General features: G+C 53.9%; 1 long non-coding RNA gene across 1 annotated transcript; it reads right to left on the bottom strand.

The window, feature by feature from the left end:
* Positions 1-4,203: 4,203 nt before the first annotated feature.
* LOC309825954 lies at positions 4,204-8,965 on the bottom strand. The gene is made up of 3 exons (XR_014297079.1): positions 8,849-8,965; positions 8,624-8,719; positions 4,204-4,446 (listed from the first exon to the last, which is right to left on the bottom strand). It is a non-coding gene; the product is annotated as an uncharacterized lncRNA (long non-coding RNA).
* Between the last annotated feature and the right edge of the window lie 446 nt (positions 8,966-9,411).

Below are 9,411 nucleotides of genomic sequence, written 5' to 3'. Positions count from 1 at the left end.
CCCTAACCTTTCAGCCTAAGGGGCCCCTGGCCCCAAGATGCTGATGGACCCTGAAAAAAAATAGGGCTGGGTTCTCTTGGCTAACTCCAGTGTAAACACTGGGTCCTCATCTGAAACACACACCTCGACTCGGAGGCTGACGGGCCAGCGGTACTTGATGAGTCTTCTTTCAATGTTCTCTGACTTGTTCGCTTGGAGGAAGTTTCTCATGTGGGCACACATTCTCACACACAAGCCTCGCTCACACTCTTACGCTCACAGTCAAGCCCACAGTCTCACATACTCATTGCCAAGAATATATACTCCAAGGAGTCGCCTACTACCAGTTTAGCGGCTGTGGGAGGGGGCAGAGGGGGAAGGGGGAGGTTGCCGTCAGCAGCCAGTGGGCAGATTACAGAACTCTGGGTTGTGGGAGGTGTCATGCACAACTGGGGTTCTATTTCAGCCCCCACTCCAAAAAGGGCATAATGCTTTTAGCTGGAAAGGGCGTTGAGCTCCTCCCATTTCAGAGAAGAAAACCTGTGCGATACAGGCTCGGGCTGGAGAGAGGGATGGGCTACATCAGCCTTGCTCACGGGTGCAGAAATGTAGCCTTCATGGGTAACTTCTGCTGCAGGTGGACACGACTTGCGTCAGTTCTGGGTTCCCTCAGACAACTGAGGGCTTTCCCCCTCCCCTCCTACCTGGGGCGATGGAGTTCTGGAGGTGGGTAAGGGTGCATAGTGACAAGGTGATGACAAGGGCCACCTGTCCTTGGTCAATTTCGTTCCACAATGGCAGCCCCCACTGCTCTCTCATTTCCACTGGTGGGTCTGGTCACCAGCATCTCTCCCCACTGGCATCCACTGAAGGGCCCACATTCCCATCTGATCTAAGACCCATCTTGGATCTGGGCAAAAGGGGCACCTGCCTGGGGCTTGCACTCTAGAGGTTCGTGCATATCACAGAGACTTAAATGCAGATACATAGATATAGTCCGGTAAGAAATTATTTTGGAAGTCCACTAACTGATTGAGTGAACAAAAAGACCAGAAATGGAAGTAAGAAACAAATTACCCCCATCCCTGCTGGGCCAGAGGCCCCAGGGCTGAGAATACATCACTGTGTGAGCATCAGGCATTCCTGTGTCAGACAAACTGAGGTGTCAGGAGGCAGCCAGGCATTGGAGCGGTGGACCCCTCCTCACGCTCTCACATACCCGAGTGGGCTCTCAGCTTGCCCCCAGAATGCCTGGACCCCTTAGCTCAGCACTACCGGCACCATGAACTTCACAGCAAGTCTGAGCACCCCTTGGAGGGGCTTTGATGCAATAAAGTCACGGCCAACAGGAGGGATGGTAATTGAGTGCAGGGAAGTGAGGTAGCAACTTCAAGGTCCTGAAGAAAAACAGAAGCACAGAGGCATTCATGCGGGGCCTGGCCAGAGCTCTGGGGTTGGCAGGGGGAAGGCGAAAGAAGGCCCAGCTGTGGCCTCTTCCCAGACTCACCGATCCTCAGAGCTGGAGGTCCCAGCAGCCTCTGTATAGCTGAGCAGGCAGCCCAGAGGGAAGCAGGGACTCCTTCAAGAGCACACAGCTGAGCTGGAGCAGCAGCCAGGTCTTTGGTAAGTGGGCTCTGCCCACCTGTCCAAGTACCGCAAGAGCCCTAGAAGTTCTAGGGCTGCGTCTTGCTCCCATGTGGCAGCACTTGGTTTCTTCATCATAACATAGTGATGTTAATGAGACCAAGGCACTGAGCCTCCCCTCAGCCCTAAGCTGGGCCTGTCATTTCCTGACTACAGCTCCCATCCCCAAAGACAAGTATAATCTTAAGAATACTTGGTCGAACTAGTAGATTCAGCAAAGAGATTTCCTGCCGGTAAAACTACTTCCATCTCACCTGACCCATCCCCCCAAACCCCCAGACCCACACAAGGGAGCAGGCGGCCCAGGTCACATCTCAGGACGATCTATCAGCAGCTTGTGAGCAATTCAAGGGCAGGATCTGGGTCGCACTCCTCCCTGGGTCCCAGCACCCAGCAGGGAGCTTCTCACAGAGGCCTCAAGGGCACTTGGTGAATGAATGAATGAGTGAATCACATCTCTTTTGCCCGGAATAATAGCCTCATACCTGACATGGCACAGTGCCAGGAGAGACGTGTAGGATGGATGGATAGATGATGTGCAGAGTGTCCTCCCTTTGTCCCTCCAGCTCTGTTCTCCACCTTTCCACACCCTGCTCTGGGCCCCAGAGGCCGACCTGAAGGGACTGCATCACTGGCTCAAGTGTCCTATGGCCTCTGGTTGGGTCAGCTGATGGGGAGCCCAGAAGGAGGGGGAGGGAGAGGAAGGGAGGAAGCCGCTGGGGACCTTACTGCTCAGGCTTCTCTCTGTGTGGTGCCTCAGATGGGCAGGCACATCTCTTGACAAAGGGCAGAGCTCTTGTCAGGTCCTCTCTCCCCAGGTTCCATTAACATCTCCTCCCTCACCCCTCAGGGTCCAGGAACTATCCACCTGGCTGTTCCTAACGCTCAGGCACTGCGGGGTCCTGTGTGCTTTCCCTTCACACACACACCCATCTTTATAAACTGTCTCTTTATTAAGCCCACCTTGAATTAGCCTGAATGAAGTGTGAATCTCTGTTCTACTGGGACTCTGTCTGATACACATGGGTAACTGGTTAGATGATTGGATGGATGGATGGAAGGATGGAACTAGTATAATGCAGTCGTTAAGAGCCCAAGTCTTGTAGCCTGGATTTGTATCCTAGCTCTACCACTTACTAGATATCTGAACTTGGACAAGTTATATAATATCTCTAAGATTTTTGTTTTCTCGGCTGTAAAATGGGAATAAAAATAGCAACTTACAGGGCTGTTGTGAGGATCGAATGTGATAATAAAGCAAAGAGTTGAGTATCTTGCTTGGCACAGTTAGTGCTCCGTAAATGGTCACCCTTGCCACCATGGCTGGAGGGTCATCTGGTAAGACGAGGGCTCGCATGCTGTCCTTGGCTGGAGCCACCTGAAGTTCATGAACGAGGAGGTCAAGCCAGGTCTGGGTGTAAAACATCTGTGAGTTCTTTCCCTGGGGGCCACCAGATTCCCTCTCTTCCCCCAGCCTGGCTATGGACAGCGCTAGCGCCGTTCTCCCTCCTGCCCTCGGAGCTGGGTGGGCAGACAGCTCTCTCTGCTGGGCATGCCCGTGGCTTGGTCCTCTTCCTCTGGAGTTAGGGGAGGAGAGCATGGCTGAGTCCTCGGTGACATAAGTGACTATGACAGTTCAAGGGAAGCCTCTAGACACTGCAGCCCCTAGCAAGCTTCCCACTCCCACCTGTAGGAGGTCCAATTAAGGTCAAGAGCCACAGGGCTTTCTCTCAAGGGGCATCCCAGAATATGAGCCCCCTGGTGAGGCTGAGAGGGGCCCCCAGAATCTCCCCCTTTAGAGGCCTGCCTGAGGCCTCTCCCTGGTCACCAGGAGGGCAGCCTCCTACCCGAGAAGAGCAGCCCTGGACCCCCTGCCCCCTCACTTGGAGCCTGCAATGCCCACGCACGGTGCACCCACGCACGCTCCCTCCCACCCCTACAGTCAGTGGAAGTTCACTGAGGCCCCCTCTGAGCCAAGGGCCGCCCCAGGCACGGGGAACGCAGATGAGGCAGACGTGGTACCAGCCTTCTGTGCACACAGCACACAGCCAGAGGCGGTCACAGCAGGAAACAGGTGTGTTCAAGCCCCCCCCCCCACTTTATGGTTGTGAACAGTGAGTCCCAGAGAGTGGAGGGACATGCCCAAGGCCACCCAGCACTTGGGGGCAGAGCCTCTGCCAGCCCGGGATTCCCAAGCACCAGGCCAGTGTCTTTCCACCTCCTGAGTCCCTATGAGTTGCAGGGAAGGAGACAAAATGGGTTGTGGCTTGAGGTCAGGAAACTGAAGGGCTTTGGAAACTGACCTGAGTTCAAGGCCCCGCCCTACTGCTGACTTGCTGGGAGGAGTTGGCGGGTCACCTGATCTCTCTCTCGGTCTCGATTTCCTCAGCTTTGAAATGAGAATAATTCCTTCATTGCAGAGGATTCCCACGAGGCTACAGCAAGAACATCCTAAGATGTGCCTGAATAACATGTATTCGGTTGAACTGTAAGAAATTGTCATTTTTTCGAATAATAATTTCACCTAATAATTATCATACTATCAAATGACAATAAATTATCGTTTATTAATTAGCATAATCATCATCAACCACATGCCTCTCGTACATATTACTTTATCTCTCAGCCTCCTTACCCCCATCCCCACACAAAAAAACAGATAATATGCAGAGCGCTCTCTGTGAGAACTGGCACATAGTAGGTGCTCACTAAAGTTTCCTCCTGCTCCTTCCCCTCCTCATGCAGGCACTTCTTCCGTGGAAGGCTACAAGAGAAGCCGTCCTCTTTTCTGAGTATCACAGCCCCATGGAGATGAAGATGAAACTGTGATTGAGACATGGGAGAAGAGTAAATAAAGATGTAAAATCATCTTCTCAGAAAAGTTTAAAAAGTTAAAAGAAAAAGAAACACACACACACACACACACACACACACACACACACACACACACGGTCATGTTTTTAAAAACATGCACAGTGCAAAACCTGCACAGTGAAAACCTATCAAGTCACGATGGGCTCAGGGACAGGAGACCAGAACACTGTGGATGGCGCCTCTCCCCGCTCCACTCCCTCTGTCAACCCTCTCCCAGACTCCCGGAGGAGGATTTAGCAAGAAAGTCAGTTCATTGTGTTCTAGGTCACAGCTGAGCAAACAACCAAAGTGTCCTTTTGGCAGTTGGATGCCACGTGGAGCCACAGCAGAACTGAAGATTCCAGATCTGGGAGGACCCCAGCGTCTCTAAGTCCAGCCTCCTGCCTCTAGATGGGTAGCTCTCACACGCTGAGGGCAGAGGCTGGTGCTCTCCCAAGATGGCGATGCTACCCCACCTCTAATGCTGCCTGCAGGGCTTTCTCTCAGGCCAGTCAGGAAGTCCTTCCTTTTGTCCCACCACAGCCTTTCCTTCCTTTATCCATTAATCAATAGCCCCTGACAACATCTCTATGGTGGCCTCATGTGTGCTGGTAAAGGGGACCCGAGGACCAACAGAATGGCCCGTACACTCCCCATCTGTCTCACTGGATTGTCGTTGCCTGTTTAGCATCAATCTCCCCACCACCTTGATCCCAGGTGAGGCTAGACCCAGGTGAAGGCAGGACCCAGGTGTCACAGGGTGCATGGAAAGTACTCCCTAAATAGCTGTTCAATGTTAAATGAATGGGGGCTTCCCTGGTGGCACAGTGGTTGAGAGCCCGCCTGCCGATGCAGGGGACACGGGTTCGGGCCCTGATCTGGGAAGATCCCACATGCCACGGAGTGGCTGGGCCTGTGAGCCATGGCCGCTGAGCCTGCGCATCCAGAGCCTGTGCTCCGCAACGGGAGAGGCCACAACAGTGAGAGGCCCACGTACTGCAAAAATAAATAATAATAATAAATATTAAATGAATGGGTAAATGAATGAATGAATAGCCATGCTCCAGAGGAACAAGATGCTCCCTGCTTCACAGGGAGCCCACGTCTCTGGAAGGAACAGGTTGGAGGTGGTGAGCAGCTGGCCCCCTAGGTCTCCTTCTGCCACTGGGGAGGCGCTATCCATTGGAGAGGCCGTGAGCCTTCCCACACACGCCTGGGCTCCAAACCAGGTGCTGGGGGATCCCCAGGTCTGGAAATTCCCCTGTGCATGGCACTGGGCTTTCCTGTTCCACCCCACAACTCCCACGGGTCTGGACGTTCTCAGCACCATTTCTTAGAAGGAGATATTGCCTTGTGAAAACAAGTTCTGGAATTCACTACGGGAAGTGGCCGTGTAAACAAGGGGGAAAGACCCTGACTGAAGAGCCAAGATCTCCAGGTCTGATCCCACTGCAGCAATTACAGGCACGGGCTGCAGGGTCGGACAGACCTGTTTTCAACTCCAGCTCTACTGCTTAGGAGCTGTCAGACTTTTGGCAAGTCATTCACCTCACTGAGCCCCGGTTTCCTCTTTTTAAGAAGGGATTATAGTATCTGCCTCAGCAGATTCCTATGAGGATTATACGAGGAGCCAGTAGGGCTGATATTCAGCTGACCTACAAAGATTCTAACTCACTGCTTGGTAAATAGCTGCTCCTCAGACCCCCCTGAGTGCCCCTCCCACCCAGCACATCACCCACTGTCCCCATGATTCAGCAACTAAAGGGTTAACATCTGGCCCAGTAGAGGGTCTCCGGGGCCCTGGTGACCCTTCTGACTGGTTGGTGTCCATATTAAACTAATGGGTGTGAGTAAATGCTTTGTAAACTGCCAGGTGCTGGTTAATCCCCAGATGTCTTACCGGCAAGGCATGCTCTCCACTCCCAAACTGAACTGAGTTCCGTTAAATCCGTCCCAGGAATTGGCTCCCAGATGATCTGACCAGATGATCTGACCTCTGCCCAGATGATCCAGGCAGCTTCCACACCCAGTCTGTCCCCTGTCTGGCAATTCTCTAACTCCCCCAATCCATCCCTCTCACTCCTCTGCTAAGCTGGCATAAGCTCCCCACTGGCTTCTGGACTCCCGTGGTTCCCTCCATTTCATTCTCACATTGGACAGAGCCACTTCCAAAAGCAGGGGTCTCTCTTTGACCCCTTGATGAGATGTCCACCTTCACTGACATCCCTCAGTGACGGCTGTCACAGCTGGGGTTCCTGGGGAAGGAGATTTTTTTTTTTTTTGCAGTACGCGGGCCTCTTACTGTTGTGGCCTCTCCCGTCACGGAGCACAGGCTCCGGACGCGCAGGCTCAGCGGCCATGGCTCACGGGCCCAGCCGCTCCGCGGCATGTGGGATCTTCCCGGACCGGGGCACGAACCCACGTCCCCTGCATCAGCAGGCGGACTCTCAACCACTGCGCCACCAGGGAAGCCCCGGAAGGAGATTTTGAGATGCATATTTGCTAGCAGGAGGTTTATTGGGGATTGATCTCAAGATGAATACCTGTGTTGGGGGGTAAATGAAGCAGGGCTGGGCAGAGGGACAAGTTAGTCTGTTATGCAGACCCCATGCAGGTCTCAGCCCACCTCTAGGGAGCTCTGGAGCTGGAATGACCTTTCACGGTTGTGCTGAGTTGAGGCGAAGAGCCCTTTACCCTGCATACGGAGCAGTCATCGGATGCAGGCTGGGCCAGGGAAGGGGAGTGACATTAGATGAGGAGGGTCTCCTAAGGCAATGGCAGGAAGGGGAGTCTCAGCGGCCAGCTGTCAACCATCAGAGGGGTGAGTGAATGCTCCAGGCTGAGGGGGGAGGCGCCAGCGTCTGGGGAGGGCGCCGTAGCACCCTCTACAAAGGTGCTTTGGGTCAAGCAGATCCTCAGGAAGGTTTTTGTACAGGATGAAAAGAATCAGCCTCCACTGCCTTCAGGACACACTGTGAATGTCTCTCTAGCACATGAGGCGCTGCATGGTCTGCTCCTAACATCCTCTACTCTCCGCTCTCTTCTCTCACCCCTCCCCACTTGCTCCCAACTTTCTAACCATATTGTGCTGCTTGCAGTGTGCCAAGCTCAACATGCTATTTCACACCTCTCTGCTTCTGCACATGTTATTTCATCTGCCTGGAATGCCTTGAAATGGAAAAAAGAAATCCTTTTCTCTTCTTCCAGCCCCTTCCTACTCCTCCATCAAGACTCTGGCTGAATTCTGCCTCCCCTGGGAAACCTTCTACCACCGACAGGCTGGTACTTTTCTTTTCCCTCTTCCAGGCTTTGCCCTTACTGGCTGCCGTTCCCTGAGACTCTCCTACTCAGGTGCCACAAATGCATCCTGAGTGACCGAGGGCCCTCGTGGCACCTGGCCCTGTGGCTCTGAGCCTGGATGAAGATATCATGCAGATCCGCACCCAGCACCTGTACCCTGGGCATGGTGGGGGCACGAGGTTTGGGGGCAGTAGTAGAAGGCACCGAGGCGAGCCCTGAAGTCCAACCCCCTCAGCATAGAGATGGGGAGACTGAGGCCCCGAAAGGGGACAGACTTGTCCAAGGTGAGCCCATGCCAAATCGAGGACGAGGAGCAGGTAGGTCTCCAGGCTCTGCAGAAGGAGGGCAGGCACTGTTGTATCTGTCTCACAAAAGAAGAGACCAAGGTCCAAGAAGAGGCAGAAACTTGCTAGGATCACCAAGAGAGTCTGTGACAGACCATCTCTCTGGCTTGGGCTCCCCCGTGGCTGCCTGGGCCTAGAGGCTTCTCTGGAGGAGTAGCAGCCGGGACCCTGATCCCCGCCCCTAGCGACACTGGGATGAGTCACACTTCCTGAGGCCACTGGGCAGTGTCTCCTGACTGGAGAAGCTGCCACATTCTTCCTGACCCTGTTTCATCTGTCAAAACCCAAAACTTCCAGGAAGGGAGGCCTGCAAGGCACTTATTATCCACCCACTGTGAGTCTGAGGAAGAAATTGGGCTCAGAAAGGGGGAGTGGTTGCTCCACGACCCCACCACAACCCCTGCCTGGCCTGGCTGGGCGGACCTTGACCCCCAGCCCGTTCTCTCTCAGGAGAGACAGAGAGGCAGAAACAGACACCAGCTCAGAGGGGAGACCGCACTCACCTGGGAAAGTCGGGCAGTAGGGAGGAGACAGCCACAACCACCTGGCAGACAGTGGCAGCCTTACCTCTCAACAGGTCGGAAGGAAACCTTTGACAACTGGGAGAAGAAAGAGCTTGGATTTGCACACCCGCCAGCTGTGCTCCCATCCGACCCCGCTGTTCCCTCAGGCACCCCCTCCCAGACCCCAGCGTCCATCATCCCAGTTGCTGCACCCACTGGCCCTACCCTGTGGCTCAGGGCACAGCATCAGACACCTCTAACTCGACGCCATCTCTCCTGCATTTGTGCCTTTGCACCTGCTGTTGTCTGCCCGGAATGCTGTCCCCTCCTTGTCTCTCTAACTCTAACTCACCTTTTATTTCTTCAGCTGAGGCTTCTCTGAGAGGCTTCCTGGGTCCTCCCATGTGGCCCTTCCTGCTCCTTGAAGCCAATCAGATGCCACCTGCTCCAGCTTCTCCCAGCCCAGGTGCCTCCTTCCCTCCGTCATAGTGCAGGTCACACTCTGGTCACTGCCTGTGTCTGCTTCCCCCCAAAGGCCAGAAGCCTCTAGAAAACAGGGTTGGGCTCTGACTTAAGCAACATCCACAAATGCAGCAAAGAGCTGACCACAAATGATCGACTCATTCATTCATTCCACAAATAATGACCGAACACTACGTGCCAGGGACTGTTCTAGGTGCAGGAGATAGAGCAGGGAACAACACAGACAAAATTCCTGCTGCATGACTATCATTCTATGAGAATGGGGAGAGGGAAGGGGGGCAGGTGAGAGTGAAAATATAATAGTC

Source organism: Grampus griseus (assembly GCF_964374135.1).
Source record: "Grampus griseus genome assembly, chromosome: 8".
Lineage (NCBI taxonomy): Eukaryota > Metazoa > Chordata > Mammalia > Artiodactyla > Delphinidae > Grampus > Grampus griseus.
The sequence above is the reverse complement of the archived record's forward strand: the minus strand, read 5'-3'. Positions and strand labels throughout refer to the sequence as shown.